Raw genomic sequence first — 8,926 nt, forward strand, 5'->3', positions numbered from 1 at the left:
TGTCTATGTTCACATGACTTAAAATAAGTCCTGTAAATGTAGTCCTCATGCAGTCACCTAGAGAGAGCAAGAGAGGCAGAAGATGGGAATGACTGTGAGCGAGGCCCTCCATCCAGCGTGAAGAAAGTTGTCGTCTACCATTGTCTGGAGACAGTTGACATATTTTGAGGTGCTTGTGAGACAGAATGACAGTCGTCAAAGAGGTAGAAATGACTCCTTCAATTATCTTGTCCCTGCATGATTGTTTTCTTTATCATACGTGGCATTGCTATGTCCAGTCTGGTTTGACTGAATTGCAGCAATGAGGCTTCAATCGGTTCCTTCAAGGGACAATCCCACAGGATGCGTCTACACAAGATAGTAACTGCGTAGTAGCTTAATAACACTGTGCCAGGCAAAACCCATGCTAATACACTACTGCGCAGTAATATTAGGCTACTGTGCAGTTAGCATCCAAAAACCCGTGCGCCAGCACTACTGCACAGCAGCGCAAGTTACTGCTCATTGATGTATTACTGGGTTATACAAGTACTCAACTTAATGTACAGCAACTACGGTGCCTTAATGAACGTGTAGACACATCCACAGTCTTTTAATGTTCCTGGTTGTGGGGAATTTACCTCTTTCATTCAGCATGTCTTTTCCTGTTCATAACCCCCATTCATAGTTTTAAATAAGATAAGGCTAAGGGAGACTGCTGTGAATGTCTTGTTTGAACTCATTTATATTCGATCCCTAGGACTACCTGGGATTAATTCTTGGTTGAACTAGAGCCTATCAATTAGAAAAAGATCTAACCTGGATCTCAAAGGGAATCCATCACAACCCTTGGTAAACTGATAGTCTCAGTTAGTTCAGCCTTAGCTTCCAGTCATTGGACCTTGTTATACTGTGGCTGCTGGACTGGGGTGGCCTCTGTTACCAAATTTCTCTTCTCCACGTAGGTACCGACAAATTGTGATCTACTTCTTGACCTTCTTTTCATAAATTAAATGGATTTCACTCTCTGGGTCTTTCACAAGGTGGATTCCCTTTGGTCTTGTAAGGCTTTATTATACACCTCCTCATTGTCCTTCACTTAGCAAAAGATAGATTTCTCCTTCTGCCATTGTCCTTCCCTTAATTGCTACAGTTTCTATCTTTTGATCAATAGTCACTAATACTATATCCCCTTTCCTCCATTTTTATATGCTTTTTCTTGTTGCAATAAGAAGTGCTTAGCTCTCTTGAACGCCAATCCAGCCCTGTAGCACTGTGCTATAGCATGCAGCCTTGCGTGTGTCTGTGTGCGCTTACACAAGCACGCACAAATCTCTGAGTATTCCCAATCAGCCCGTCTCTCTGATATTTCATCATGTCCTACAGTAGTTCTCCAGTCTCCCTTAGTCAACCTTTGGCCAGTGCATGCTGGCTTTCCAAGGTCATCAGGGACAGGTGATGGGTATGGAATATAAGCAGGTGATGAACTCTCCAAGTCTGTGCCATGATTTGAGTCTAATGAAGTTAGTAATGACAGCAGGCATAATTGAAAACCCTCCTGGCTCTTATTTGACTCTACAACTCATTTTACTGGGACTTAGACCTACTTCTGTGTCGGGCTGCCCTGAAAGATGGCATTGTGTGCCCAGCTTCCAGCTCGAGTTTGAGAAGTAGCAGCCTGGATAGCGGAGCTGTTCATTCCACAGCCCCAAATCCTGTAGCGGGTCCTTTCTGAATGCCTCACTCCACAAAGCCATGTCCTCAGGCCATAGGAGCCCATGTTTAATTAGGGACTTTGGCATCCAGCTACCTCGAAGCTTTGCATCGGTGTATCAGTTTCATAGCCTTGCCTGCCTGACTCAGGTAGTACTAATTAAACTCTAGCAGCAGTGGTGACTGCCCAGCCAGTTTTCAGTACAGGCTAATAATCATGCCCGAGGCCTGGGTCACTTATGCACACCCACCTTGAAGGGCCCTATTCTCCATCCCTTTCTGTGGTCATTTGCCCAGGCGCCAAGCAAGAAGCTGCCACTGACAGAGGTGAATGGGGACTTCTGGTTTTGAAAGAGCATTGTGTTCATTTTGAAGAGATTTATATGCCTGATCCAATGGGCTGGAAGTCAGTGGGCTCATCTATGCTACTTTGTGCCAACCTTGGGCTCTGCCTCCATGTTGCCCCCCTCATAGATTTCATAGATTTCATAGACATCAGGGCTGGAAGGGACCTCGGGAGATCATCGAGTGCAGCCCCCTGCCCAAAGGGCAGGAAGTCAGCTGGGGTCATAAGATCCCAGCAAGATAAGCATCCAATTTACTCTTGACCAGCAAGATAAGCATCCAATTTACTCTTGACAACCCTCAGTTGTGTCGCTGTTTGGGGCTCCAAGGTGCCCATTTCCAGGATCTGGGGTATGCGGAGCTGGAGTGACCGGGCGAGGTTTGCTTCAGCCTGGCACTCGGGTTCAGAGGGGAGGTGGCAAAGACCTTCCTGGGCTGTGTCTTGGGCTGTAATTGGCTTTACATCAGTCTCCCTATTTATTCCCACTTGTGGCAGCAGCCTCCAGGCCAGCCAGTCTGCTATGGAAAGCCTCCCAGTTCTTGCACTCTCCGTTTTCTTGGTTCCTGATCCTGGTTTTGGCTTGTTTCTGGACTTTGGCTTTGGATTTAACCCCTGTGGATCTATTTCCCGGTTTCTGAGCCTGGCTTGGCTCTGCCCTCAGACTTCGCCCTGTGGACTGTCCTGCTTATTTAGTAATTCAGCATCTGATTCCTGGATCTGGTGCCTGTCCTGTCTTGTGCGCCCTGCCCCTGGATTTTCCTCTAGACCTGGTACTTCATCTCCAGTCCCTGGCTCCCAGCTACCTCTCAGTGGCCTAACCATTACCAGACTGCCTGCAAACCAGCCCCTCGCATCTACTCTCTGTGAGGTTGAGGACCTGTTGGCCTAAGCTTTGATTCAAGCCTACTAGAAACACTGAGGTGATTCTTGCAAAGAGGCCTCTAACAATCTGAGTTATCATTTCCTGTAGCCTCCAAGCCATGCCCAATTAGAGAATGAGCCAAAGAAATAACAACATCCCTGATTTTTATGGCCAGAAGGTAACGTCACGATTCTTTGATCCAGTCTCCAGCCTTGGACAGGACAGGGGACCTCACCTAGAGTTTCCCATATCAAGTCCATACTTTATAGTGGAGCTAACATGTCTGTTTTAAGAAGACAGCTAGTGTGGATTCAAAGACAGGAGAATCCAAAGCACTTCTAGCTACATGGCTCCAATATCCAATTCCAACCCCTCCCTGCCATTAAATAATCAGTGTTTTATTTTGAATCTGGATGTGCATGCCCACCACTGGATCTTGCTATACTCACTTTCATATGCTGGGGCAAAGAGCCCCCTGCTAGCAATGGTTAAAAAACAGACAACCAGATGAATGTGACCCTGATTAGGCTGGATTTGACTAGCACCAAAACAGACATAGCCTAGTCATACGCACTAGGCTTAAATGGCAACTAAGTCAAATTAGCCGCAATGGTTCTGAGGCACAGTGTTAATTTGGATAATTCATAGGTACTTAATGTGAGGCACTGAGCTTTAGTTGTCTGTAACGGCTGGATGGATTCAGCACAGAGTTTGTCTGTTTTTATCCAAAGATCCTTGTACCTTATCAGTTCAGAGCTGGGAGACTCTCTTGATCCCCACAGAGCCCAAGCCTTTAGGTAGGTTTTAGTTGCACCGAACTCACACCGACAACATCAAGTCCTTCACAAAGCGCAGCACCCATAGCCATCATCCCTTGAAAATGTGGCAAGGGTAGTGATGTTGCCCGGCTTTGTGGTTAGAGCACAATGTCTTAATCACCTAGCTTTGTGGTTTGATGGTGTCCAGCTTTCTGGTTAGAGACAATGTCTTAATCACCAAGCTATAGAGTAGGCTGGCTTGGGGCATCCTCCCCTTATAGATCATGGCCCCATAAGACTACCAAGGGTCGGGGAGCCATGGGATGAGGAGAGGAATGAAACCAGAGCCTGAATGGCCCAGAGAGGGAGGTGTCTTGGGAGTTGTTTTCCCTGTTGCCAGGATCATTTAAGCATTTTCCATTAGGCAGTCATTGATTACGAAACCCTTGGCTGTGTGGACCAGGTCCCAGTCCCACCCTTCCCTCTCCCATGACTGCATGTAGTCCTGCTCCTCATCCAGCCCCATGAATCCTGCAGTCTTGGCTACACCATGGGCCAGCTTCTTCCAGCATGGAGAGTGCCCAGATTTAAGCTCAGTGATACTTAAATAGCAATTCCTGCTTCTCATAGGTAGAACAGTAGAAAATGAGGGTTGAAGGGACCGCAAGAGGTCACATCTAGTCCAACCTCCTGCTCAAAGCAGGACCAGCCCCAACTACATCATCCGAGCCAAGGCTTTGTCTAGCCGGGTCTTAAACACCTCCAAGGATGGAGAGTCCACTACCTCTCTGGGTAACCTCCAAGGATGGAGACTCCACAATATACAATCGTAGACAATGAGGGTTGGTAGGTACCTCAGGAGGTCACATCTAGTCCAACCCCCTGCTCCAAGCAGGACCAGCCCCAACTACATCACCCCAGCCTGGGCTTTGTTGAGCCAGGTCTTCAAAACCTCCAAGGATGGAGACTCCACCACCTCTTTGGGTAACGTATTGTGGTGCTTTACTACCCTCCTAGTGAGAAAGTTCTTCTGAATATCTACCCTAAACTTCCCTTGCTGCAACTTGAAGGTGCTGAGATGCTTCACTCCTAATGCAATCAGTGAGGGCTGGGTGCTTGTGCACCATTTAGAATCTGGGCCTACAGTCTTCAGTGTCTTCCCAGGTGACTCTCCTACTACAGTGATTGTGATGGGGGACCTGTAGTTGTCCCAGTGACATAACCGTAACCAAATGATCGAGAGCATTGTTAGGTGAGGGTTTACTGAACGACAAGAGAACAAAACACAAACCAGACCCTGAACTGAACTGCCATTGGAAACTGAATCCAAATCTTTTTCATGGTGAGAGGGATGTTCAGAAAAGGTCAGGCAGTTCCCTCTCCAGCCCCATGGATTATTACTCTTGGTGGTCCTGGTTTGGGGAGGGCTTGCCCATACGCTGCAGGAGAAAGTTTCCAATTTGTTGACTGCAAAGTGGGAAGTATCTCAGGTCTTTCCCCAGCTCATGTTTCCCATGCATCCCAGGCCAGCTTAGCTGAGGTGAGAAGTTCAGAATTAGCCTTCCAAGCCTTGGGTGCCAGTTTGAACCAAGCCTATTCCCTTCTTCATCTTCCTGGTAAATGGTTTTATTGCCAGTAACATTTGGCAAGCAAGCAAATTGTGCTGTAAAATGCAGCCAGCAGCATCACTCCATCTTCCTGGGGGGAAAACGGCTCAATTTGTGTAAGAGGAAGCAGGGGCAGGGGTCTGATCCATGCCCTCTAGACTCAATGGAAGACATCTCTCCAATGGGATTAGTGTCCTTGCGCTGGGCTGGTCACAGAGTATAAGCCTTTTGCACCATGCTCATCCTATAGAGGCTCGAGGACTACCAGGGACTGCTCCCTTCATTCGGACAGGGTGTGGGGAGTTGCTCCAAAGCAGCTGAAAAGGCTGAGGTGGAAGCCCTCCTCCTGGAGCTCAAGGAAGCATGTGCCCAAACCCCTTCCAGCTGGTTTTCAGCATAGTGTCTTATCTGGTTCGTGTGCATGGGTGTAACCAGAAGTAGCTCTTGCACCTCTGAGTTAGCTTTGGCTGGGGTCGGGCTCAGCTTTTAAAGAGAAACCACATCACAGAGGGCACAAAATGTTTCTCCAGGAGCAAAGTGCCCTACCTTCAGATGCACAGGACAAGCAGATCTATCTGCCGCAGCGGCCACCTGGCCGCTGCCTGGAGTATTGCACTACCCCAGTGCCACAAAACTGGAAATCTTCATCTTCAGTTCAGTGGATCTACTCTCTGCCTTCAGCGAGCTGCGTGTGTGAGGCAGGATTAGCTCCCATGTTTCCCATGCCGTGTTGTTTGCGGAGGTGATTTGTTAATGCTTGTTCCAAACCCCACTGCAGGCACTGGGAATCTTTCCACTGAGCGCTTATCATTGGGGAATCTGCCATATTTTGCCAAATTTGACAGAGAGTTCTTGTTTACATCTCTGATTTAAAGAAAAAGGCCTGTATAGTGACAGCCCAAAACCTGGGGCCTCATTTCTAGCCAGTCTCCATTTGATGCTTCCTGTCAGAGGAGCACATCTGCCACGCTTTGCACCCGCCCTCTCTGTAGGATGCTTTACTCTTTGCTTGTCATGCTTTAATGCTGCACCTCAGGACCTGGGATTCAGCCAGAAGTGAAGTAGTAATGAATTAGAGTCCTAACCAGCATCCAAGGACCATAGGCTGAGCTGGCATAAAATAACATTTTTCCATTGAAGTCAGTTGGAGCCTTGCTGGTTACACCCACTGAGGATCTGGCTGTAGGGGTTTTAGATGACTTACCCCATATTCTGTCAAGACAACAACAGGCTGCAGCAGGTAAGTTTTCCTTGATACATGGTACCTGGCTGCAGAAGACATGTTTCACCTTGATGTTCAATTTTTAGTACACATAAGCTTTGCCTTCAAAGGTTAGCAGACTAGAGGGGATCTGAAGAACTATTTTTTTTTATCAGTCATTCCATTACTGGAATAACTCTGGTGATTCCCTTGCAAGTAAGACACCTAATTTACCCCTCTGAGAAAATAATATTAGCAGCAATGACATGCTCATCCCTTTTACCACTTGGGAATGTTTTTGCTAACCATTGCAGGTGCTGCTTCTTTAAATGAAAACAGTTGCCTGCAAATATATCAGTTATTTGTATTAGGTCCCTCTGTTTTACAGACCTTATTGGCTAGCAGCCAGTCCTCCACCTATTCCTCTTGATTTCAGTGACTCAACACTGAGGGTCATTCATGTTGCCACGATCTCTTATGCATCTACAGAGTCTAATTTCTGTAGCTAGAAGTCAATGCACAAAAATCTTGCAGGTTTGATCCATGTAAGCCCTGAAAAGGACAGCTGCTTCCTTGAGAATAGGTCCTGTTTAAGGCTGGATCTCATTTTGTCAGGTGCAGAAAGAGTTACATGAAAGATAAGACTACCTTGAAGTCTGATTGCGTTTAACCCATCATGCAGGACCCACCAACCATTACCATGACTTGTATTTATAATTGCTTCTGGAAGACCTACCCAAAATGGAAGGCCTGAAGGTGCCTAAGAAAATGGGTGAAGCTGGGTTTTTTTCCAGATTAACTCCTTCTTTGCCTACAGTTTACTAAGCAAAGAGTCCCACACTTTCTCTACTGCCTGGGCTTTGGTTGGCTTTTCCAGATCCTCATTGGAAAAAACTAATTGAATATTATTAATTTATTTAGCAAAAAAGCCACAGTCAGGGCCACAGCTGCATTGTGCCACACACTGTAGAAACACATAAAGCACAAGGCAGGCTCAGCTTCATGGATTTAAGAGTCTAGAGATAGTAGATGCAATTCATATGGTGAAATCCTGACTCTAATGACATGAATAGGAAAATATTAGTGGACATCAATGGAGCCAGGATTTCACCCATTGATTCACTTGACTTCAAGGCCTGTGCTTCCAAGGGGGCATGGGACCAAGAACCGTCCAGACCCTGGGTGGCGGCAGAACTGTCCCTAGGCTCATGGGTGTGCTTCAGGAAGAGGTCAGATGGACGTGAGGCACTGTAGGGAGGAACTCAGAGCCTGGTAAGTGGATGGGTGCAGTGAGGGGGGTGGCTCAGTGCAGGAGCACCCCCTACTAGTCTGCCACAGAAATGTTCTGCAGTCACTAGGTTGGGGCACTGAAGGGTTTGTCTACACAGAAAAATCAAAGTGTGGTACCTGCAGTCTAGTTCTAGTTCAGTCCAATTAACAGGGACAGGGGTGAAGACACACACCAGGTTTATCTTGTACTAGAAAGCTGCATGGGCCCATCCAGGGAGCACTGTGGTTGTTAACAGCTGCAAAACCCAGGCTGCTGTATCTTCCTGTGCAATAGGACATTGGCCACCATGGTCCCCCTGGTTTACCCGTGGCAGGCTAGGGTGTTATGTCTTGTGTTGTGTCAGGGTTGACTGTGTGGTTTTGCTAAGAGGTTAGACAATGCATTTCCCTAGGACGGTTAAATAGATATGATCCTGCCTCAGGCAGGAGGTGGCCCAGATGACCTCTGGAGGTCCCTTCCAGCCCTACTTTTTGGGATTCTGAGATTCACTAGCATGCTGCCAGTGCTGGCTAGAGGAAGCCATATGTACCATAACAGATCCATTCCCCTGCCCTGTGTCCTGCTCCATGTGCTCAACTATGCAGTAAATGTGATTGGTACAAGCTTTGGGGTGAGTGAGATAACAAGAAGCAAATCTTCTTGCTGTGGAAAGGGGCCATTGTGTTGGGAAGTGGTTTTCTCTGAAAGTGCTATGTTGAATAATAAGAATATGGACAGGAAGTCTATGACTTTGACACAGATGAGATCTGGGTTCAGATCCCTGATCAGTCACATACTTTCTCTGTGCAGCTCTAGTAGCTTGCCGTGATCGTATAGTGGTTAGTACTCTGCGTTGTGGCCGCAGCAACCTCGGTTCGAATCCGAGTCACGGCATTTCCTTGCAAGTGGTAGCACAGGGCTCAGCTTTTTCTTTAACCAATTCTTCACATCTGTTTTCTTGGGCAGGGACTGGGACTTCCCCACTGTGATGCAAGATGGACTTGAGGGGAACGCCTCCAGACCTCAGGTTGGGGAGGACCAGGTTAGAGAGCTTCTGGAGGGGCTGGACGTGTTCAAGTCAGCAGGTCCAGATGCTCTCCACCCCAGGGTGTTGAGGGAGCTAGCTGGGGTTATTGCAGGGCCCTTGGCACGGCTTTACGAGCACTCATGGTGCTCAGGCCAGGTGCCAG

The 8,926-nt window shown here is 47.5% G+C and overlaps 1 non-coding gene across 1 annotated transcript; it reads left to right on the forward strand.

Moving 5' to 3' along the window:
• Nucleotides 1-8,558: 8,558 nt before the first annotated feature.
• On the forward strand, nucleotides 8,559-8,630 carry TRNAH-GUG (transfer RNA histidin (anticodon GUG)). The gene has a single exon. It is a non-coding gene; the product is annotated as a tRNA-His (tRNA).
• Nucleotides 8,631-8,926: the final 296 nt, after the last annotated feature.

Source organism: Crocodylus siamensis, chromosome 5, assembly GCF_052110815.1.
Source record: "Crocodylus siamensis isolate JL-2025a chromosome 5, ASM5211081v1, whole genome shotgun sequence".
Lineage (NCBI taxonomy): Eukaryota > Metazoa > Chordata > Crocodylia > Crocodylidae > Crocodylus > Crocodylus siamensis.